Here is a 26,239-nt window from a genome sequence, read left to right on the forward strand (position 1 = left end):
CCATAAGCTCACTACTTTACATCAACTATAGGTGTTCAGTTGAATGACACTTTGTTGTTCAGCTAAGAAAATAAAGATCTTATTTCTATGGCAACTCTAAAGCATGCTTAAACTTGTGAAAACTTTTTTTTCCAGTACTTACAGCTAAATCATTGTTAATAGCAAACTCCAAAGAAGAAATGGCAGCATTTAGAATATAAGAATATAGAATTTATAGTCTGAGTTGTAATATTCTTCCTATAGTCATGTACTCCTTCTTCTTTGTTTATATTAAGGAGTGATGTCAGTTCACACAATGAAAAAAGAAAAGGAAAAGGAATAACCATGAGCTATCAAGTGTCCTCTGTAAACAAACTTGAAATATCCATCACAGATCCAAACTGAGGTATCAGAAAAAAACTGAGTTAAATGCTGATGTAAACAGAAAGTCCTTAAAGTATGCAATGAAATTTAATTAACAAATTTAATGAACTATACAGGAAATAACAGAGATAAGAACACTCTATACTTTGTACTTCTCTATAGAATTGGAACGTTAGTTCTGATATGAGAGCTGATCTCAAGAAAATTCTGGAATCAAATGATGCTGATTATACATACTGCTCCAGCTCCATCGCTATATCCCTCTGGATAAGGCAGCCTCTGCAAAGGTTGCTGCAATTGCTGACACCTTCTTACTTCTGAGCAGCCGTAACACGCCACCTGTCATACAGGAAAAACAGGAAAACACAGACAATTTCATTATCACTCACTGCCAGAGTTCTAATTCACATCAACAAAAGATTGTGGCATATCAGTGCCATGAGCATTTGACAGAATTAAAAAATGGCACTCTACAGAACCTAGGGCCAAATTCATTCTTTATCTATGTCCTTTGAACTGAGCTCACCTTTAGAGATGAAGCTGTTTTGAGCTTTATCTTTTTTTAGGTGAAAAATTGATTCAGTGAAACCAGTCCTGTGTCTTTGTTTTATCTTTCTCTCTTCTTACCCCACAGCCCTTAACTTCCATCACTTTTGTAGTGCGTACACCTAAGATCAACTGAATATTTTTTATTTACTTTTTCACTGTCATGGGAATACAGACACATTATATCACAGAATCATATTATATCATAGAATCATAAAGGTCAGAAAAGACCACTAAGATCATCTAGTCTAACCATCAGCACATCACACCAAGCCCATAATTATGTCCCTCAGTGCCACATCTACACATTTTCTGAAAACCTCCAGCAACAATGACTTCCTGGGCAGTCTGTTCCAAACCCTCACAACTATTTCTAAAAAGAATTTTTTCCTAATATCCAATCTGAACTTTCCATGATGTAACTCAAGGCCACTATCTCTTGTCCTATTGCTGTTATGTGGGATAAGAGGTCAATCCATATTCTCACTACAATCTCCTTTCTAGTAATTGTAGAGAGAGATAAGGTCTCCCCTGATTCTTCTCTTCTCCAGACTGAATAATTCCATACCTTTGCATTTAAACATCTCCAAGAGAATTTCTACACAAATGCTTCAAGTAGAGATAACAGAAGATAAACTACTAAAACACTGCCTGACATCTAAGTCTAACAGATGACTGAAGCATTAATCAACCTGTATTTTTATATAACCACAGTATGTTTAAGATTTTAATGCAAATTAAATGTTAAAAAAGGCTTTAATAGCTCCATTGTATGCGCTAAGGTAAAGCACATGAATAGATCTTCTTAGAAACACTTGAACTATCAGTGATGGCTTTCTGTCACCATTGCTTTTTAAAAAATATTTTTCAGGGAAGGGTTTTTTCCAAATAATTGCAACCTACATTCAGTATTTTTTTTTAGAGGAATAAGATCTTAAAGTAGCTGAATACAGTGTTCAGTAATACACAACATTAAACCAATAGCAAGTTGCAAGATAAGAAATCATGTTAATAGGCAGGTGATTTTAGGTTTGTATCAGAATTGCTCAGAATTTGCTCAGAATTGGGTCACCTGGAGAAAAGAGAGAGATGTATATAAGAAGGATTTGATATTGAGGGATGCAAGGCATGAGAAATTCAAGAAATGAGAATTTTAGAATGAATTGATAAAAAGGAATGGGCATAGAAGTATGTGAAGGAAGTGCATGGATGAGAAAAAGTATTGCTAGAGTCTACTGACTAAGTCCTTGTTTGGAGGCAGAAGCATAACATTCTGTGCTCAGTCATATTCCAGTTGCCAGGAGTTTGACAGCTTTCATAAATTTTTGTTCTTGTTCTGGTGATGCAATGCAACCACGACACATCTACAGCCTCATAGAGGAACACAGGAAAAATAAACACATTCTCAAAATATCTGAATATTACCAGTACCTGCTATTATGGTATCATTAAAATAGGCTGAATTAGCGCAAAACTTTTGCTTTAAATTGGGCTCTAGCTATTTTGCAGAAAGAGAAAGAATTAAGGTTATCAGCTTAAGTTGCAGGTGAAAAATAACATTATGTTTGTACCATTTGGTATTCAGAGAGAAACTGTTCTTATTGATTAAAATATTTATCTTAAAAAAAGTTTCCTTAGTTTCTTTTTTTTCCTTTTGTGCCCTAAAGCTGAACGTAATGATTTTTCTCCAATATAAAACCTAACGCATATAAAACTAAAATTTCTAAATCAAATATTCATTTTAGTTTTTTGACCATACAGTTTCCATCTTCTTCCCAAAATTCTGAGTTTTAGATAAAGTATCATTCAAGAGTTTAAAACATAAGAAAATTTTTCTTTGAGAGAAAGTAATATATATTCATATATGAGATTCTGAGGAATTAAGATCAATCAGGCTTCCAATAATGAAATGTTTTTTGTCTAGATGAATCACATTAAAAACTGCTACTGGACATTAAACCTGTTTAGCAGATAAAAAAATGCAAGAAACAATGAAGAGATGAGAGATTTTGGCTGACTGAACCAGGGTCATGTAATTCAACAGTCAGGTAAACATCTGACTCAATATGTGTTATGCAAGGTCAAGAACAATTCAATGGCGTAATCAGAAACAGAACAGACAGCTGGTACATCTGAGACACTGTTTTGGCAATTAACTGCATAGTAGCTGTTAAACAAACCCCTTACTGCAGCCAAAAGTCTACATCACTACAGCAATTTAGACAAAAGTCTAAAATACTATTCAAGGTTATTCCTCTCCAGGTACGGGATCTCTACACATTATAAGGATGTTGAAAGGCATGTCACAGTCACCATTAACCCCTTGAAGGAACAAGAGAAAAAGTAAATGATATTTTACTGAAGCTATGTAAAATATACAAAATGTATTTATTACTTGTCAAGTTTATATATTATATCATATTGTTCAGAAGATTCAGTTTCAGATAGATATACATGCAATTAACTACAACTGCATAAATCAACAGTGACCAATGAGGACTTCCATCATAAATAAATAAATGAACGTTTGTTTTTTTTTTTGTCAATGCTAAAAGCATTGCTTCACCAATAAGCTGTGTAACAGTCACTATTAACAACAGATGGTTTCACTGCATTAGACAAAATGTGAAAGGGCCACCATGGAAAGAGAAATTTAAAGTGTTAAAAATAAAAGAAAACAAGAACCTAACACAATTAATGCAATTAATATTTTTAAGAGAAGCAGAACTCTATTGTGTTGTAAATATAGTAAAATGCTTCTAGCTCATGTGAATCACTTGTTAATGGGACTATTGTGCTTTTGTGTATTACTGTAAAGTAACACCACATGCACAATTAAAGGCATTTTCTAATCACTCACCAACAATAATTGCAGAGAGAATCTCCTCTGTTTACAACATGCAGTCATAGATATAAAAAAAAAGTAGGAATTTCAGTAATTCATCAATTCACTTCCATTGTTTATTGTGTATCCCCTTGTCTCTACACTATTGTTAGATCTGCAATTATGCCCTAAAAGATGAACCAGAAATAAAACAATACTGTAGTTTAAACCACTGAGGTCTAACAACTTGAATTACTGCATGTGCACACACACAAAATATGATGTATTTAGTTATCCAGTTAAAAGAGTCATGAGATTTTTAAATTAAATTCCACTGAAATGTTACTGAAGAAGTAGAAATAGGTGTGTCTGAATGGAGGACAAGGAGATTTTGCACAGAAGGCAATTGTTTGCATATTTTTCATTCCGAACTGAAAAAAAAAAAAAAAAAAAAAAAAAAAAGTAGAAACAATGTTAAATGACAGATATATAAGCATTAGAAATGCCCAAAGAGTATTTCTAGTATACCTAGCTAAGTAACTGTAGGAAATGCACAGAAACATGATCACCCTCTGAGGCACTAAGATCAAAGTGGATATTCTCCTGGTAACCACTGCTGCTCAATTAAGATACACAAGTTTCTAGCCCTTCTATACTCTTATTGTGCATGAATTTATCTGCTCACAATTTTCTGTGGCAACAAATTTCAGCATTTTGCTGCTTGATGCTTAAAAAGTCTACACTTTAAGCAAATTTGCTTCAAACTGTTATATTAGTTTTGGCTAGCTCTTGTACAATTGTGTTTTCTGAATAATTATTGTATATTTACCTCATCCATCAACTTCATAAATTTTGCAAAACCTCCTTCATAAATAGCTTTTCAAAATATATGTTCTTGATCATCATAAAATTAAGCTTAGATTAGGCAGGCACATACTTAACCAATCTGGACAAACTCACTACTATCAAGTCTTAAGCTTGGGAATCAGGGCTCAAGTAATTTCTTTAACTACTTTACCAGCCTCAAAAAAGCAGCAGAACATCTGATATATGCTCATACCTCTGGAAATACACTGTAAGTCCATCTGGAAACAAACAGAAATTCCCTATAAAGATATTTTCCCTTAGAAAGCACATACCTCTGACCGTTACATTTTCCAGAGCTGTATTTTTTTTTTTTTAAAGGCCTTGAAAAGAGACAGCTGTTTTTCATGTGGATTTCTCCACCATATTGTTCAGCAAGATTAAATTCTACACTTGTGCATTTAGTCCAGGCTATAAAAGTATCATTGTAAGTTTTAGTTGTTAAATAACTTCACATACTGTAAAAGAAAAGGATAAGCAAACAGTGAAACTGTGTTTTTAATCAATTAATGCTGCCCGGTGGCATTAATGCAAAAGAAGTTACTTTGTAGGCAAACATGAAACAGTTTTTACAGAAAATTGGGATGACCAGGAAGTCTCAGATGGAGCACCAAGAGGGCAAGCAAAATTTCTCTTAGATAACGAACAGTCTAATACAAAAAAGAGCAAGAAAATAGTGTGTATGATACTTTTAAAGTTTAACTGAGTGTATTCTGATAGTTTAGACAAAATTTTGTAGTAGAAAGTATAAGTAATCATCTAACCAGTTATGTTTCATTTTAACAACTATTTTAGGCTTTTAAAACATTGTCAATAGTGGTTGTTTTTAATATTTAATGGAATGCAACACATTTCAGTCATACTTTTCTTTGAAGTTGCGAGGAAAATTGCAAATACATTTTGTAAGTGCCATCTTCTCAAAGATACCTTCATGAAATCACTGTTTTAGCTAGATTTATAATCTATGACAATTTAGGCTGTACCTACATGAGGTAAATTAAAAAGTGCCGTGGAACATTCTCAGGCATTGAATAAAATCATCTAACCTGTAAAACTGTTTGAATGGTCCTCAACATTGTTTTCACCTGGGCCAGGTACCAGCTTCTAAGACAATTTCTGGACATGGTTTTGAATTTAGCAAAGAACAAGCTTAGTGACAAGAAGTTACTAATAGGTACTTTAGACACATACTCCAATCAATGTAGATAGGAGAGTAGGTGAGCATACAGAATGCATGCAAGCTTTCTTGTGCCAGTCAGGCTCAACACCAATGAATGATCCTGTGCATTCACCACTATAATTTTCTAATATAACTACACCCATCATAGAACAGAATTTTAAAGTACTTGATAATATTCATAAATTTCAATGCAAATTACGTATTCAAATGTTTTTCCGAAAGCCCAAGAGGTTTCAGTCTTTTCAGAAGCATTTCAAAAATTGTATTCATAATAGTTTCTGTGGATCACTCAGTTTAAAATGCCAACGTGTTGTGCCAGGACAGTAAAAAAAAATAAGTGTTTTGATCATAAATAAAGTGGCACACTAACATGGAGTTTCTTGCTCCCTTACAGATACCTTAGCTTGCTGTGTGAACTTGTCCGCTGTCTTACACCTGCCTTTTCAGCGTCTTATATTCTACATTTACAGACTGCTAGAAAATACAGATTGTCATTTCAATCCCAAACAATATTTACATTCTCTCCATACCATGCATTTAGCATAACACTCATATTAGTCCCAAAACAGGATCTTGGTCTTCTCCATTTTCATATTTCATTTCTTTATGCTGAAGACTTCTGAAAGCTGGAAAAATATTCAAAGAAATGAACAAATAGAAAGTTAATCTATTTCTTAAAGCTAAATACTTAACAGATTTTAACAGCTCCATAAAAGCTATTGCAGATCATCAAAACAATTTATGAACTAGAAGGTTCTAAAAGTAACAAAGTAGGCTGTTACACAAGAGATCTAAAATAGCTGTTATGATTTATCAGGTCCTGATTGCTTTGAGGCAGTTAGAATTCAAAACAGAAATCAGAGCTCTCTTGTAAAATCTGTCATATGTTTATCTGGTGAAGATGACAATCTTTATTATTTTCTCAGTAAACCATTAAGATTGTTATATTCTTATTTGATAATTTGGAGCATTAGTCTGTACACCACGTATGCTACAGGAGAGTTTTCTAATGAGGAAGAATATGTATTTTTTAATGTTACTTTAGGCAAGGAAACACATTTGTAATGCAAACTGGTAGAGAATAAGCAATTTAGAGCTATGGTAGAATATCAAGAATGAGACTCTTCTTAATGTATCTCATTATATCCAGATGCTGGAGAACACAATACTTAATATCATGCACTCATCTCAGGCAATGAAGATTGAAAGCCTGAACCTGTAATTCTTGAGGCAAAACTTTTATTTTCTGCAAGATTACAGAATCAAACCATATGTTTCACAAGCATTTTCTTCTTTAATTCTATTGTATTCTGTTTTGTAGATTATGCTAAATCAAATCTTTATTTCCTAAACTTAGTTTTCCTTACTTCTACCCTGCTACAGTTCTCCTTCTGTACCTCGAAGGTACCATACACAGCTGGAATGAGAGGTATTTTTTAAGACAAACACTTCCAATTGTTCTTTGAAGCAAGGTCAGGAAAATATAAAAACCAGACCCTTGGGAGCTGTTGGAGAGAGTTCAGAGAAGGGCCACTAAGATGATCAGGGGACTGGAGCACCTCCCCTATGAAGACAGGCTGAGGGAGCTGGGCTTGTTCAGCCTGGAGAAAAGAAGGCTGTGAGGTGACCTCATTGCAGTATTTCAATACCTAAAGGGAGCCTACAAACAGGAGGGGAATCAACTCTTTGAAAGGGTAGATAACTGTAGGACAAGGGGAAATGGTTTTAAGTTGAGGGAGGGGAGATTTAGGTTAGACGTCAGGGGGAAATTCTTTACAGAGGGAGTGATGAGGTGCTGGAATAGGCTGCCCGGAGAGCTTGTGGATGCCCAGTCCTTGGAAGTGTTCAAGGCCAGACTGGATGCAGCCCTGGGCAGCCTGGTCTAGCATTAAATGAGGAGGTTGGTGGCCCTGCCTGTGTCAGGGGGGTTGGAGATTCATGATCCTTGAGGTCCCCTCCAACCCTGGCAATTCTGTGATTCTTATGCTGGATTGTATGGCAGATAAAGCAAGTCTTTTAGCTATCAAAAACCAAAGTAGAAAGGCCCGATGTTTAAAAGAACTGAGCTGAAATTTGCTGCCTGAAGAATGTAGGCAAATACCACAGTGTAGGGACAGCTTCCATTTTCATTTACTACTTGCAGAAGATTGATGAAAAGTGTTTTATGAAATAAAAAATGTACTGATTATAGATACTTACACAGTATATACACACATCCCCTCATAACTGTTTAACTGAGGCTGCATATTCACAGACCTTTCTCTCTTCATCAGTACAGGTTTAAGGAGAACTTGTGGAAAAAAAACATGAGGCTTCAGACATTTGTGCTACTCTCTTACTTTTCCAAACATAACTATCTGCAAGTCCGAAAAGCCAACAATGAACAGATCCAAGTCAAAATAACCATACTAAAAATTAAATCCAGTATAGGATTGGAGGGAGAGTTTTCATCCCTGATCAAGTTGAAAGACAGAAAAAATGCAGAGAACAGTGCTACTGGCAGGATAACGAGAAGGGTAATTTGGTGAAAAACGTGACAAATGAAATATGTGTCTGATGAGAAGGTATGTTCTGCTTATCAATCAAAATTGAATTTTTTTTTTGAGACAGTGATGTAAAGATAAATCTTTTTAAGACATACCTGATAGGTATTCACTGTTTTATGAACTTTACAGAATAAGCTTTCTCAGCCTGACATAGACCTGTCAGACCTCTATTTATGTGTTGGAGCTTAAGAAATGGAGATATTTTATTTATGAAAGTGAATGTACCGAAGAATCTTCCTCTTTGGAGGTCATCCTATTCTCACCCTGCCTTTCAGATAAAATGCTTTCAAAATGATGAATAAATGTTTACCAGATTAAGGCTCTGGAAGGAGGTGGAGAAATCGAATACTGTGTCCATGTGCTATGAGGCATGCGGAGCCATGCCTTTAAGCAGAGATATTCTCTGCCATGTACTCCCACTCTGCTCAATACAGTTAATGATGGTTGACATTAAAGAGAGAATTTTTCCAAAATAACCCTCAACCTTTCAATATATTTTTCCTATAAGCGTTTTTTTTTTTTTTTTGTATAAATAAAGACAAATATGTTTATTTTCAGAAAATATCCTGTATATGTGATGTTTGTCAAAACTTTTAAATTAACTCACCCTTCACTTACAAGAAGGTAAAAATAACCATTGACCAGGTACTTATTATAAAGGATTTATCTGTTGAATGTACAGACATACATGAGATACAGATAGAGGACGTTTGAAGTCTGCCAGCCTACATTCAGAACAAAATTCTGCATAGCAGCTTCAACATCTGATTGTCCAGACACCTCCCCAAGGGCTACATTGCTATATTTTAATTATAATCACCAAAGACAATGACAGAGAATGTACAGTGCAACTCAACAAACATATACATTTATTGACTATGGAATACTCTTGCAAAGCACCAATTTACATTGCAAGATGATTCACTATTTGCCCAGACCCATTTTTAAGTCACATTACCTGTCTACAAAGTGCAAGAAATGTATGAACTTCCCTTGGATACGTACTGAGAAACCCTGTGTGCTCCTTTTGGACAACTCTATCCAGCTTTGTCAAGTCACACTGATACTCCAAGACAGTCACCAGAGCCGAGAGCAAACGGGATACTAGACTGATGCATCCAGCCTGAGGCACGAGAAGATAAAAAAAAATAACATGCTCAAACTCTTCTAGATAAAAAAAAAAAAAAAGATTATTTCCTCAAAATAAAACTATAAACAGAAATTACAGAGAAAATTACAATAAAATTTAATAGATTTTATAGATGTATTTCTCAAACCCTAAGTATTATTTCTTATTATAGTTAAAACCTCCTATTGCAACTCCATTCAAGTGAAATGAATCCTTACAAATTCATCAAAATGTCAAATACACCTTTTTTTTCATAAGAAGTTATCTACTGTAACTTTGTTATAGATAGTACAGCCACAATTGTTAGGGCAATTTTCTATTAAATCACTTCAGGTCCATCAAAGACCTTCAAGTATAAATCGTTTCCTACAACCAGTATCCAAAGCCAGAGCAATTATTATATTCCTGCAAATTTTTGAGCTTTAAGTGTGATGAGAATCATTAAAAAAATATTCCCACTACTAAATCATCAGCTAAGCATTGCTGAAAGCAAATAGCAATTTAGGCATCACTGCACGCTACTTGTTGATTTCCAGGCTTCTTTTGATAGCGAAAGCGCTTAGTGTTATCTCAATCAAGGGTAACAATAAATCATGTCAGATGCAAAAAGAACCACTGAATGGCTGTAGCCAGATTCTGCCTAAAAATACAGCAACTCAGAAGATGGAGGCAGCAGGAGGATGAGGAAATCTTCCATTTGAAACAGGCAGCTTACATCTCTTTTATGCACAGGAGATTCAGTCCCTCTGGAGTGACTAAAAAGTAAATGCTTCAGAGTAATAGGCTTGATAAAAGTTGTATTGGTTATTTGAGAAACAAGCTGATAACATATTTCCTTCAGATGTAACTGCTAAAGTAGTTAGTCTACTACAGTCTTTAACAAATAGAAAACTTTAAGAGAAACAGTGCAGAACAAAAAAAGGACAAAAGATAGAAAGACAACTAAGGAGTATTTGCTACTTCCACTGGCACAAACAACTATCTGATTCCAGTCTTCATGGAACAAATCATAACTAACAAGCTTCTAGAAAGGCAGTTTTGTTACAAATGAAGAGATAGAGTCCTGTGAGGAAAAAAATGCCAACAGTTATATGACAACCTCATATTGACAACCTCACACCAACACAGTCAGCAATGGAGGAATAGCCCATCAATAGGATAAGAGAATCATATATGTCACTCATGTCCCCTCGTACACCTTATACAGAGGCTGCACTGGTGAGGGAGTGATTCTCCTAAGCCATTCTGACATCTCAGCAGGTACTGCTGAAGAGCCTGTATGGTATTTCTGATCTCTTGCATAGAAGCTCTCCTGGTTTTGGATGGGATAAAGTTAATTTTCTTCTTCGTAATTGATATATTGTTGTGTTTTGGATTTAAGGTGAGAGTAATTTTTTATAACACAGCAATGTTTTAGTAGTTGCTGAGCTGTGTCAAGGATCAGAGTCAAGGATCTTGCAGCTTCTCATGCTTCCCTGCCAACAAAGAGCTGGGGGTGAACAAGGAGCTGGAATGGGAAAGAATCAGGACAACTGATAGAGACTGACCAAGAAGATATCCCATACCAAATGTCATCTTGCTCTGAAATAAAATTGGGGGAGCTGGCCAGAGGGCTGCCACTGCTTGAGAACTATCTGGGCCGAGTCATGAGCAATTGCATTGTGTCACTCACTCTGTACATTACTTTATTATTATTAATTTTTTATGTTACCTTCCTTTTCCATCCTATTAACCTATCTTTATCTCATCCCACAAGTTTTATCTTTTTTCTCTCCCCAACTCCAACTGTGGGGAAAGTGAGCGAACAGCTGTGTGGTGCTTAGTTACCTGCCAGGTTAAACTACAACAGAAGCATAGGTTTGATAGGTAAATTACTAACTCCTCAAGAAAGTACAGAATAAAAACGTCAGGCCAAATAAGGAAAACAACCGGAGTCAAAAGGGATTTTTACAGACTGATGCCACAGAAAGACTCAGGAGAATTCAAGTTTAGCAGTACCATAATTCCTCTAAGTTTGAGGAAAGCAAAAAGCAAAAAAAAGGGAAGAAGAAATAAAGAAAGGAAGAAGATCAGAAAGGAAAAGAGAAAGAAGCTCAAAGCTGAGGTCAAGAGCAGAAAAATGAATACACGTTTTCACTAAAATTTCTAGGACAATATAATAAATTTATTTCTCAATTTGTTAACAGAACAATTTATCTGCTTATCAGAGAGCAGAGCAACTTTCAAAGTCTGTCTTTAAGCGACAACAATAGCTCACAGTAACAGATCTGGTTAAACTGAATACAAATCAGACTGCATTCATCTGTCTATAATAATGTTAAAGCATGAGCAAAACGTATTGGCATAGCATATATGGCAGTAAGAAAGGAAACAGACAAGGAAAATTCCAAAACTGCAGATTTAAATTCAAAGTAATCAGAACAGCAAACTGTACATTACAAATTGTAGAAGAAAATCACTTAAACCACTTCACACAGGCTTTTGTAACAGGGAGAACACCTGGAGAAGCATAGTTTGATTCCAGGAGGGAACTGTCATGCTTATCTAGCTTGTTGGAGTTCTTTGAAGATATAGCTGCTGTAAGAGATAAGGGGAATTCAGTGGATGTAATATACTCAGATTTTTAAAAGTATTTGACAAGGTTCCAAACTAGAGATTAGTAGCTGAGGTTAAGAATAAAGGTTAAAATGAGCTACTGGATAAAAATGCTGGATGAGGAGCAAAGCATAAAGTACTGCTGTAGAAAGAAACCTTTTTTTAAATTTGAAAAGATTTTGAGGTCTTCCAGGTTAATAGGCATGTGCAGAAGTCTAGAAATACATTATTTTTCTGACAGTGCCTTATAAAATGAATTGCCAAATACTCACATCATACATGATTGCATGTAAAGTGAATGAAATAGTATAAAAGTGAATCAAAGTAAATTTGAAGAATTTTACTGGCAAGAGAAAAAAAGTTATATAATTTAAAAGAGAATGTTGACAACTAGGCTGAAAGCTAACCAGAAAAATGATAAATGAGAAAAAAATATTGTCAAGAATAAGCAGCATGGAAAAAAACAACAATGGAGTTGCTATTACGACAGCTTTTTGTGCAAAAGAAACAGCAAACAATTCTGTAGACTTTATTACATTGCTATGTAAGGTACTTGTCATGGATCATGCAGTTATGCATAATGCTGCTATAGTACAAGGGGATACAAATGTACTACTGTAACAACAGTCAAGAAAGAAAAAGGAGCTGTTCTTATTGCTGTCAAAGAAACACAGGACATTAACACAGGATTCATTCTTTTATGGAGATGCATCATAATAATGCTAAGAGAGTAAAAAGTAAGGAAGTAATCTGATTTCAGAATGAGGATTCTGGAAGGAGAAAAAGAGATAGAAAATGTTTCTTTTAAAGACTATAGATCTACAAATGAGTTGTTTGAAAAATTTATTAAAACAGAGTTTAAGAAACACCTAGTATTTGGTTTTGTTCAACTGGAATAAAGACAAAAGGTAATTTATATATATATATAGGCAGGTTATCAGTAATTAGCATAGCTACATGAATGCAAACCCACACTCAGCAGACTTTGTATCAATGGAAATCATCAGCCAAGTTCAACTGTCTTCATATGACTGACAAAGTTGTGAGCAATCCATCCCTGAGAGAGCTGTCAAATGGCTAATACCCTTCTCTGTTCCACACCACTAAGAAAAAGAGCAGGGTACCTCAGCTGATTTGAAACCGTTTCTATGATTTTTTCTGTTCTCCAGTTTGTGTACCTTCCATCCTTCTTCCAGTGTTTTCCAGGAATTTATCTGCTAAACTTTTAAGCAGGCTTTGCCTGATCTATCTACTTTTCCCTAGAGTCTCCAGTTCCAGGTATGTTTGCACAAATAAGTATCCTTTTTCTAAATACAGAGTGAGGAACTCCATAGCATTCAGTGCTACAGACAAACCCAAAAAATTCTGCAGTATTAGGTTTTAGACAACTGAAACATTAATTTCAGGTTTTCCTTTGTAGATTCAATCTGTCCCATAACTAAAAGACTAACTCATTTTAGGTGCCAATGAAAGGTGAGAAGGGCCCCATAAGTGAAAGTAAAAAGGCAGGAATGCTTCACAGTGACTGAGAATAAGGGGAGTGAAGGGGAATAGTTAGAGATAGTTTATAGAAGCAAGAATGTAGAGCTTGTTAGAAAATAAGGGATGGCAGACAATGGGATAGTGAGGGGGATGAAGGCCATAAAGATAAGGGTTTGAGAACAGCCTGAGGACATTTGGCAGAGATATGATTAGATGTCCACAGGGCTAGAAGAAACCAGTTTGAGGGCATGTCCCCCTTTAGGTCAGAAGTTTACGACGAGAAAATCCAAAAGCCTTCGTGAGGAAAACAAAAAAATCTTCATCCCGTGACCCACTATGCACGTGCAAGAGGGGAGGGTCTGCATGCTAATGAACTCTTGGGGGTGTAATGAATATGTATCCGAATTCTGGGAAAACTATTGATTATGTATTAGTCTGGCATGATTTTTCCAGACGGTGTGCAAGCTTGGAGGAATTATCTCCCTTGCACCAGGGTTTTTGAGGCGCAATTGCCAATGAAACAAACCTTCTCTATATCCTTACAGGCTATAGGGTTTGATTTCTGCACATCACCATCAACAGTCTTTCACAAATACAATAGAAATAGTGATCATGGAAAATTACACATAATATCTAATAAGTACTCCATAAGGCAAAGAATCTTAAATGTGTAAATACAGAAAAATAAACAAACTTCAGTAGCTTTTTTTTTTTTTTTTTTCATTTTCGATGCATCTACTGATATATTTTTCAATAATTATTTCCCTATATTTGTTAATAATCCTTTTTGTAGCTAAGGTGATACAAAGTTGTTAACTAAAACTTTCTTCTCTCTATCACACTGAGAAGCACGCCAATATTTTAAGCATAAAGATTATTCTTAGGTATCTGCCATCTTTTCATAGCTGTGAGCAATACTGGAGCTCATAGAAAGATATTTAGATACATAGGAATTCTTCGGGCTGTCAATTTATTAGCAGAGAGCTATGGTTTAGAAATGTTCGTACTGATTTTTTTTTTTAAATGCCTTTCAAACATAGCAAAAAATCTTCTGCTCTATTGAAGCATGTTATGTTATCATAAACCTTCCTGTAACAATTTATTCTCGTCAATACCTGAACTATATATGGGCTTCAATACCTGAGAAATATCTGATGGATCATATGAAGGCAAGAGTGAAGTGAATTCAGAATGATTTTCCATGAAATATTTAGGTAAGTTACTCACTTTCTTTGAAGCTGCTCCAGTGATCTGTGACATAAAGATGTCAGTCTCAGACAGTACATTCTATGGGTTGCATCTTCATTACTTAGACTGACAAATGGATAGGAACCTCAAAACTGAGGCTGGAAACAGCATTAGATTTCACTCGGAACCACCACAGAATGGGAATGATAGTCTAGTGAGAGCAAGGCATTTTTAATAAACTATTCATACTTAACAAAAGAAAAAAGAAAAAAAAAATCATGGCCAACTTTAATCCTGGTATTTGTTAAACTGCAAACAAGATTTATTTCAAAAACGTGAAAATAAAAGATGAGGAAACGTTATACAGTTATTACTGCTACTGAATTCAATTTGAAGACTTGTTTCTGACTAAGTAACTAAGAAATGTTTGGCAGAGGCATTGTAGAAAGGTATTTAAAGCAGACAATGGATTTTGAACAGTAAGATAAGATTAAAACTACAGCAAGAAGAACAGAAATAATTTTATAGCACTAACTTGTAGTTAGTGTCCAAATCCTTAAATGGAGTATATGTCCATAGCAAAATCAAGCAAAATAGGAAGTTAAGAGTATTGATGAAGAAAGAGAAGCTTTTACAGTTGATGTACTGACAAAAGAAGATGCTCTCGTCTTTAGCTGACAGTAGGATCACTGACTTGAAATAACACCTTATAAAAGCAGACATCTGGCTACAGGTATAAGATCATTTATGACGAAAAGCTAAAGGTTCAAACTGCCATAGCGCTCGTGTCTTCAGGCACCTAAAAAGAAGATACCGCATGTCTGTCACTCTAAAAAGTGAAATGAATTGTCCCATCCTTTTATTTCTTTCTAAAATTCTGAAACAAGAAACTATGCTCTTTTACCTAAAATGTGTTCCAAAACCAATATTTTAAACCAATACAAGAAACTATAAATCTCTTCTTATCTTATAGTTTATCTAATACATAATTGATAATCCCACTGAACATTCTGCATTCTATCTGCATTAAAATACATTATCTTCCCACTTAAAATATTTACTCAGTGGTTAGGACTCCATAAACAGTTAAGATGAACCCTGAAGTTCCCAGGATAGTGGTCATGGCACAGGATTAGAGATCTGGGTGGTCCTGTATGAATCTCGTGAGTGACTTCCAACTCAGGATATACTGCTTCAGCCACCGCTGACCCTTAAATAAGGTTATGGGAAGGGGTGGACCCTGACACCACCCCTTCCAGTCACTCAGGTGTATTGCATGCACCTGAGCTCCCCTAGGTTGGCCTGCCATCCTACCAGGTGCTCAATCATTGGTTCAAGCAATGACTTAGCATTTTTTATACACCACCTAAACGAATTGTCCAGAGCTGCTGCAGGTTTGGGAAGCCTCTTCTGGCTTCTCATGACTTCTGTGGTATCATCTAGCAAACACACCACCAGGCAGAAGTGGAAAATCCTCACTTGCTGCAGCCTGGGATCTTGTTGCTCTGCTGTCATTGTTGCCTTTTCCACTGTGTAACAGATAGCATATATGTCATGATGTCACTTCATGAGACTACAATAAATCAGGGCAGTACTGTTCATTTGGGGTCACATCATTGTTGATATGATTAGGTATGACAGAATGATCGACCTTTTTAGATATACTGGAATTAGCAAGCTCAGTTCTGCCTCAAGTCAGTGTAGCCCTGGATGCATCCATATGGGATAATTGCAATTTCTCTCATTGTCCTAGTGCTTCTGTCAATTTGTTTTATATTATACACAAAAAAAAAAAAAAAAAAACACTATGTTGTACTGCCTGATAGCTTGATGAACACCTCCTGCAGTTAGTTTTGCCATCAAGGTTGTCACATCAAACTGCAACATACTAATACTTTTTTTTTAATTACATCATTAGTTATTTATAATAAAAGGTGAGCAGAAATACACCTGAATAATAATTCACTTAAACTATATACTTATTTATAATATCTAAAAAGATTAGTTTTTGTTTGCTTTCTTTTGATTTTTTTTTTAATAGCAACCATGTAGAAGCTAGTAAAGGTATATTTAAAAGGAAAAGCGTGATGTGCAAAGGTTCCCCAGAATTGCACAGATATTTCCTTGTGTCAGTAGATAAAAATGCTGCTATCTTCTGCATCTCTGTTTCCATCAGTAACAGTAAATACAATGCTTACTAACCACTCTTGTTCTGAAATAAAGACTGCTGGTGTAGTTTCTGGCATGTTGAATAGAAGTAGGGTTGAATATAGTAGGGTCCTACAGTTAAAAGGGACCTTCAAAGACCACGTGGTCCAACTGCCTGACCACTTCAAGGTTTACCAGAAGATAAAGCCCTCTTTTGAGGGTAGTATTAAAACACCTCTTGACTACTGACAGGTATGACGTATTGACCACCTCTCTAGAAAGCGTGTTTCAGTGTTAGATCACTCCCATAGTTAAAAAAAATATTCCTCACACCCAGTCCAAACCTCACCTAATACAGCTTTATGTAGTTTCCATGCATCCTGTCATTAGTGACTAGGTAGAAGAGCCCAGAACCTACTTCTGTCCTCCTCAAGAAGTTGCTGAGACAATGAGATCCCCCTCTCAGCCTCAATTTCTACAACCCATGTGTACTCAGCCTTTCCTCATAAGACATTCCTTCTAGCCCAGTCCAGATGCTAACCTATTAACATAGACGAAGATCAAATGACATGAACATTTGCTTAGAATTAAATTTGTTAGAAAACAAATCCAAAAACAAAAGCCTATAAATGTATTGAATTAGGGGATATGGAAACAAATAAGAAGCAACAGATTTTATATAGATATATATATGTATATACAAAATTAGTAGAAGCATCCTCATGAAATAAATTGCATATCTTGAAAATAAGTTGTTACTTATTTTAAAAGGACGGAGGAAGAAAAACAATAATCGAAGCACCAATCCTTATCAAAAAAAGTGTTAGCTGATTCTGAGATACCTTTAACTGACAAGCAAATAATACTTGAAAAGACTGTGGATCACTATTTGAATGCATAATTAGACTTCAGAGAATATTGATAGCAATTCCTCCAGTTACCAACACAAAAAGTAAAAAAGTGATATAAGAACCATTAATCTCAGAGAAATGTACCTTAAGATTTACTCTCCTCATAAGAGTGACTCCATCAGAATTTATGACGTCAAGTTGCCAATTTAGGAATGTTCTTGCCCATTTAGGAGAAATTCAGGATTACAGAGAATCTTAGGGATTGGAAGGGACCTCTGGAGGTCATATAGTCCAACCACTTCCTGCTAAACCAGGTTCCCTACAGTAGGTTCTACAGGAAAGCCATCCAGGAGAGTTTTGAATATCTGCAGAGAAGGAGACTCCATGACCTCTGGGCAGCTTGTCCCAGTGTTCCATCACCCTTAAAGTAAAGAAGTTGTTCCTCATGTTCAAATGGAACTTCCTGCATTCCAGTTTGTGCCTGTTGCCCTTTGTCCTGTCACTGGGATTCATTCACTTGTCACCCACCTTTTATATATTCATAAGCATCAATAAGATCCTCTCTCAGTCTTCTCTTCTCCGGGCTGAACAGTCCCAGGTCTCTCAGCCTTTCTTCATCAGTGAGATGCTTCAGAACTCTCATCATCTTTGTGACCATCTACAGGATTCTCTCTAGAAGTTCCCTGTGTTTCTTGAACTGAGGATCCCAGATCTGGACACACTACTACAGATATGGCCTCACAACAGCAGAGTAGTGAGGGAAAATAAACTCCCTTGCTAGCCACACCTAGCTTGAATTGCTAGCCACACACTTTTTAAAAAACTCTGGGATAACATTGATCTTCTCGTCCACAGGGACACAGTGATGGTTCATGGTCAACCTGTTGTCCACCAAGACACCCAGTTCCTTCTCTGCAGAGCTCCTTTCCAGCAGATCAGCTTCTAACCTTTATTGATGCATTTGGTTATTCCTCCGCAGGTATAGGACTCTACATTTGCCCCATCAGATTCCACTGCACCCAACTCTCCAGCCTGTCCAGGTCTTGCTGAATGCCAGCACAATCTTCACCTGTGTCAGCCACTCCCCCTAGCTTTGTATGAACAGCAAACTTGCTGAGGGTGCATTCTGTCCATTCATCCAAATCACTGAAGATGTTGAACACAAGATCAGACACAGTACAGCCCCTTGGAGAATACCACTAACTATAGACCTCCAGCTAGACTCCATGCCACTAATGACAACCCTCTGAGTTCTGTCAGTTCAACCAGTTCTCAATCCACCTCACTGTCCAGCCATCTATCCCACTCTTTCTAAGTTTATTTATAAGGATGTTATGGGAGACAGTGTGAAAAGCCTTGCAAAAATCAAGGTAGACAACATCCAGTACTCACCAATACCTCGTCTACCCAGCCAGTTATGATATAGAAGGCTACCAGATTGGTCAAGCTTGATTTCACCTTGGTGTATCTATGCTGACTGCTGCTGCTAACTTTTTTTTTCCACTTGCTTGGAGATGACATCCAGAATAAGTTGTTCCATCACCTTCCCAGGGACAGAAGTAAGACTGACTAGCCTGTCATTTCCCGGATTCTCCTTCTAACATTATTCAGTTATAAGTGTTCTTGACTTGAAAGTATTTGCTGTGTGAAAGTAGAATATGACATAAAAAAGCTTTATGTGTGTTTAGTGGCTTAAAAAATAGCATTTTCAAAAGTCTAAAATTAAATTATTAGATGATACACCAAATTATGTGAACAATAAAATGTGAATTCCAACTACAATTATTACATAACATATTTCAAAAATCTGTAATTAAGAAACATTACTGTTTGTATTGACTAATAAAAGTTTCCAGAGGATTATATAGGACAGAAATTAAAAATAAAAATTAGCATACAGCAAATGAAGATCTGGAATTTTATATCAGTAAGTGCAAATTAAAAACAAGGGGAACAGAAGTACAAAAGATAAAATATCTGGTTGTTAATTTTGAAAGAAATTACATTGTAACGTAACAAATATATTCTAATAATGGCAAATGGTAAAACTGTCAGCAACAACAAGAAATGCATGGAAGTATGTAATAAATATTGCTCGTTGTTATTTACAAAATAATGTGGTGATAAATACATTGCAAAGAATAAGAATTAAGAATTTATACTTCACCAGTATATTTCCTTAATCCTGTAGTTTAAAAATTATGGCTTAGAACATTTTTATCTAAGAATTTTAAGACTGTTTATCAAGGAGTTTTCTGGATCATTAATACATATTTTCAACAAGCCCTAGGCCTTTGAAATTAAATACTGGTCAAACCCAGCTATGTTCATTCAAAGCATTATGAATTTTCAAGTAGTACTTTCAATCAGATTAAACTACTGGCATAGTTAAATTTGGCATAAAAGCATTGGAAAATCTTAGAAGGACTCTCCAGTGCTCCATAATTGTAACTCACTACCTTTACAAAAAATTTAAAACAGATCTGTCTACCTAAATCTTATTTTTACAAAAAAATTGAGTATTTCAAAGTTACCTGTTCTGTTACATTTCATGGTCTGTTACCAAAAGTTTTCCATGAAAGGAAATTTGACATGGTTACTGTTCTCTAAGAAGGTTTTTCAATAGAAGAGAAACTTTCTAAAATCTGCTTTCAGTTGGCACATATCCACTCTTGTTAAGATAAGATAACAATTAACATATACAGACTTAAACTAATACTTTAATTTTGTCTGTTAGTTACAGTAGAAGACTGGGGTAACCACACAGCAGCATTTCTTCTTTATGGCTTGCTTAACAGTGGCATTCTACAGTTGCTGTTTGTGATTGAGGCAGCTGTTTGTCATCCTTGCCAGCAGCCTAAGCTGGCACGTACTTGCCTTAACATGAAGCTGTGTTTGTGATAGTTATTTTCTCCCCACTTTCCTATTAGGCCTTTTATACTGATTGACTTTCGCACCATTATCCTCCATGCTCACTTCTGCTCTACATGTAAGTCCATGGAGCCCTCTCAAGTTCCAGTATCTTCTACTAACTTCTCAGCCTCCTGGCTTTTCTCGGGTAGCAGGAAGCACACACATGCAATCATGCTTATGCTACATAGCTAACCTGCATTAATGCTTGTCTTTTTTAGCTGTCAGAATAAGTATTACATTCCGATCTCAAAGGTACAGATGTACAGGTAGGTGGATTAGAGAAGGAATAGCTTCCCAACAGAATATAATGAGATCTTTTTAAAACTGAATCTCACTTATTCCAGGACTATTAATAACTGAATCATTAGCATAGTTCCCAGAGATGTAAGAAGTGATACAGTGTCCAGTTTTGCAAGTAGGATTTCAACATGATTCTGAAAAAATGACCATATTAATTACAAGATTAGTGACTATTTCATGTCTGAGCCTCAAATATTTGTTCCTGGACCTCTTCTGTCTTTTATTCATTGAGAAAACTCCATCTCACATACTTCCATGGCCATTCGTTCTAGCAATATGCAAACTCCACTGTGCCACTATTGCAATATTTGTCAATATACTAAGTCAAGAACTACACTATGGTACTGTACCAGTTTTTTCTGTAGAACTATGTTCTATGTTTAAACCTTCTGGATAATAGCAACCTGAAACAATGTAGGCATACAGAGAAGAGCTGAAGTACTTCATCGGTGTCTTTTTGACTATTCCTAATAAGCATCTCAGCACCATTCTCTCCTTGGTTGTCCTGAAGTAAAATGCATTTCACATACTGTCACGTTCGCTGCAGTTGTTTTACTTGATTAGGAGCCGTTTATGAGATGCAAATCAGAAAAGCAATATATCAAGAGAATTAAAATGCATAATAACAGTGTAAACAAGAATTAAAGTCTCCCTTTTTATTATATCACTAGCTAGCTCTGCAACCTTCTCTTATACTAGCCTACTACATTCCTGAGTGCTCACACTGTGAATATTTGGACGTGGTTCATTATTATACCTATGCACAATCTTCATTCTGAATAATCTAATTTCTGTTCCACAGGGCAGCCTACTTGCATATTTTGAAATGGTGTATGGTTTAAGTACATTAACAAAAATGCATCATAAAATCATGTAGTTAACTAACTTGGTAGATATGGCTACAAAAACTCAGATTTCATCTTCCTTCTTTAGAGTAATTTCAACTAATCTCAGTGTATTACACTTAACATTAGTTCAGTCCCCATACTACTGTAACTGAAATTTCTGCAGAAAATTAAGCAACGTAACCAACATCAACTAATCTGCACTGTGCAATACCATCTTTCAAGTTCAGCTTCAGTATTATATATGTAGAAGAGACCTGTATAAACAAAACTGGAGAAGAGCACCATTGAAGGTACACTATACCGTGTCTATAGACACTGCATTCTATAACCAGAGTTCTAAAAAACATAGAATAGAACTGTAAGAAGTGGATAAACACTAGCTACGGCCCAGGACTCCCTGCCATTGAAAGATTTTGGCCAAGGTAATTCACATCTACATCTCTAGTTCCTTCCTACTACATATCTATCCTATCTCCTTCATTTCTTCTATCTTCTTCACACGAAAGACCACATACTACAGGTTTTAGGTGTTGGGCTGCCCAGGGAGGTGGAGGAGTCACCGACCTTGGAGGTGTTCAAGGAATGTTTGGACGTAGTGATGAGGGACATGATTTAGTGCGAGCTGTTGGTGATGGGCAGATGGCCGGACTGGATGATCTTGTGGGTCTTTTCCAATGTTGGTGATTCTATGATTTTCTAACAAACAGAGCAGTGAGGATAGTTTGTCCTTTTTTAAGAAAAAAAAGAAAGAAAAAAGAAAAAAAAAAGATAAAAAGAAGAAAACACCACACTCCTGAATTCTCTCCAAACTGTCTGCTACCATGGAAATAGAAAATTATCTTGGTGAGAAAGATTGTGTCTACTAATATTTCAGCCAGAGTACAGTCTGTAGCAGCAGAGATTTTGGAAGAACTTCATCCCTTGATCTGAGAACTGTTCAGTACATCCTGTGAGATAATTAATGCTCTCAATTCCTGTTCACTAAAAATCCAGAAGGTGAAACAGTTTGTCATTTACAGGAAGTACTTGGTATCTTTGGATTTTTAGGCCCTACAGCAATATCTATGAAACAGCTCTTATTCACTTCTTGTAAAAGTATAGTGCATTCTAAAAACATACAGTTGTTAACATTGATGAGAATGAAACAAAAGCTCAATCCAATTTAAAAATAGTTTATACTCAGCTGCAGTCAAGAATGGATCTTTAGAACATCTGGAACAAGTTGTTGAAGTGATTTAACGAGTCATAAATTAGATATTAAAAACCAAGTCTCTCCTGATCATTCATGGGGAAGAATGTGTTTTATGTTGTTGTTGTTGTTATTGTCATTGTTTTTTGCTGTTGTTGTTTTGTTGGTTTGGTGATTTTATTTTTAATTTTTGGAATTGTATTTCAGACTACACAAACTCAGTTTGTCTACAGCATCTAGGATGACCTTTCTTCCTTCTCTGTTCCACTTAAGAGAAAATATTGATTTGTACAACAGCAAAAGTAGAATAGACATCTGCTACGTATTATTCAAAGAATATAGGACACAGAATTATTATGTCTGCATACAAAATACACAAATGAGGTACAAAAAGATAGAGGCTCAGAAACATAGAAAGAATGGAGTAATGGTAACATTGTGAAATGATCGTGAAGTAAAAATTAAATTTTTCACACACATTAAAACTATTGTTTTAAAAGAAAAGACAGTTTCACCAAAACATGAAATAGCTCATTTAATCTCATCCTGCCCTTAGTTTTGCTGCATGAATAGAGATAAACCTGTACTTCAAAACTTTTGTAGGTTTTCAGAGGAAGTATTTGTTCTGCCTTCTTGCACAGTTTTGGATCAAAGGCAAATCTAAATTCTGGCCTTCCCTATACTATTCTTTCTATTCTAATGAGGATGAACAGAAAACATTCGTAATCTTGCTTTTGAAAGCTGAAGGGTTTGTCAGACTTCCAGTATTTTACAACATCCCTCTTGCCTGCCAACACAGGCAGATGTAAAAATTTCCTTAAGTGTGCCTTGTGTGTTCGTTCATTTATACCTTGAAACAGGCAGATGTCAGGGGAAAGCATGATTGTAAAACTCATAATATTTCTGACAGCAGTGTTAATATTGTTCCAAACATTCAATATGAGCCTAATTCTGTTCATTAAAGTCAGTCAGAATTTGGCTCTTGATTTGATGGTATGGAGAAACAGAGGCCAATGGAGAAGTGTGACATTCGTGATTTTGAATATCTGGATGACTATTCATTGTGAAACGAGGTCATTTTCTCTTGGTTCAGATATCAGTCTATTACATACTGTCTCTCACAGATGAACATGTCCACTTATTTGCTGAAACAAAGCTAATTTCATATGTAGTGTGCTTATCATACGCCGACATTTCACAGTAGAGCAAGAACCAGTTTGTTTTGTCTTCCTTATAACCCATTTTACCATGACAGTAATTCTCTAGTCCCCACACTTCCCTCCTTCAGCAACAGTGGTACAACACAAACAGTCTTCCTCAACACTGTCAAATTATATTTGCATTCAAATTTTATGATATTTTTTCACTCCAGGACTTCTGAGAATCGTAAGACTGAGATCAGATCCATAACAACTAACTGAGAAGTCACAGGAAGAAATCATTTTTCACACCAAAACTGGGTGGCCATACCTAGACTTTGTGAGTTTACAAAAAACAGAAATGCTAGGATTCCCATTTCACTGAAACTCTTCTGTGTTCTGTCACTAAAAATGAAGGAGCAGAACAAATGTCTTCTCTTTGTATCATTTCTTTTCCCCTACAACAAGCACTCTTTCCTTCTGTCTCCTTTGACTATTGTGCCGCCATTTACTCATACACTAGAAGAGACTACCCTCAGGCACTTGAAAGACAGAAAGCTTCCCGGGCAAGTCATTCTTTTTTAAGTCTATTTATCTACAAATGCTGTTGTAAGGTAGGAAAATATGAGTTAGCACTGTATTCAACAGAAAACCATGCAAGGGACCAAATTAATTCAGCCTGGCAGTTCAGTTAGCTTATATTTACTGTTCTTATCTGAAGTTCTAGTGTTGATGGTTTAAGTTTTTCAAATTAAAATAATAATAATAATAATAATAATAATAAAAATCCACTATTTGCAAACATTTAAGTGCTGGTTAGTTATAGAATAATAACAGACAAAGGGCAATAATTTTCTGAAAGTCAAGCATGAAAACCCATGATGCAGAGACAAAACTTAATCATTTATTTTCTGACCTTGTATAAGATACAACTGTTGGAAAAAAAAATAATAAAATGTTTTTAATACTTAAATTTCTGTCTTCTATATGATTAGAATCTTTTATAAGTATTTCCAGAAAATTCTGGCTACCACTTAACTTGACCACAGAGAAACACTCAGAAGGAAGGTATCAAAAACATGTCTATAGGGGAACTCTCTACTCATTGCTTTGTAAAATTTATCAGCAACTTGTATTGGAATATTTAAGCAAAGGTGTCACCTTGAAGCATGACTAAATCATAATATGGAAATGTACACCCATCAAAGTCAATTTGAGTCCCTGGGAAGACTGAAACTGATAGGACTGACACGTTTGTTGCAATGAGACATAATGTTAAATACTGACATGGCACATCACTTTTATTCTGCTAACTTTGCTCAATTTGCTACTTGCTGATATTCCTCTCACAAATTTCCTTTGTATTGAGCTTTCCAAGATTCCAATGAAAGCTCTGTACTGGTGAACTGCATATGAATCACAAAATTGATTTATTTACACTATATCATAGATTTTACAGTGAAAACCATGAAAAGAGAGTTCCAGACAGAATATTAGAGAGCACACAGGAAACAAGGTGGAATGGGGAGATGGAGGGAGAACTGAAGATGTCATAGCTACTGAGCATAAAAATCATATATTCTTTCATCCTTACATATTCAGATAGCTACGTATAAAAATACAGTCTGATTTCCGTGGATTGACCTTGGCTGGAGAACAGCGCCCACCAAACTACTGTCTCCTTTGGCCTTCTCAGCAGGACAACAGTAGAAAGTATGATAAGAAAAACCTGCTAGCTGGGAAAATGATAGAGGGACTGCTCACCAATTACCCTCATGGGCAAAACAAACTCAGCCTGGGGAAGACTAATTTAATTTACTGCCAATTAGTAGGAGCGAAACAGCAAGAGCTATAACCAAACTGCAAATACCTTCCCCTGTTTACTTCCTTCCCAAGTTCAACTTCAAACCTTCATTTCTTCTACCTCCTCCTCCTCAGCACCAGGGATAGGGATTAGGAACTGTGGCAATACTTGATACTTTCTCACTGCCGCTCCTCCAAGGTCAGTCTCCGCCCCTGCTGCACGTGGGTCCTCCCTAACTGATCCCACGTGGCCTTGCCACGGCCTGCAGCTCTCCCAGCACCACCCCAACGCGGCTCCGTACCGCGTGGCGCACCCTTCAGGCACTGTTTC

At 35.9% G+C, this 26,239-nt stretch overlaps 1 long non-coding RNA gene across 2 annotated transcripts; it reads right to left on the bottom strand.

The window, feature by feature from the left end:
• Positions 1-475: 475 nt before the first annotated feature.
• On the bottom strand, positions 476-26,239 carry LOC149919099 (uncharacterized). Of its 2 annotated transcripts, XR_016464762.1 has the most exons (5): positions 25,976-26,239; positions 9,329-9,446; positions 7,977-8,067; positions 6,308-6,403; positions 476-702 (listed from the first exon to the last, which is right to left on the bottom strand). It is a non-coding gene; the product is annotated as an uncharacterized LOC149919099 (long non-coding RNA). The 2 variants fall into 2 exon arrangements; XR_016464763.1 differs by lacking the exon at positions 7,977-8,067.

Source organism: Phasianus colchicus, chromosome 2, assembly GCF_987193195.1.
Source record: "Phasianus colchicus chromosome 2, bPhaCol1.hap1.1, whole genome shotgun sequence".
Classification (NCBI taxonomy): Eukaryota; Metazoa; Chordata; class Aves; order Galliformes; family Phasianidae; genus Phasianus; species Phasianus colchicus.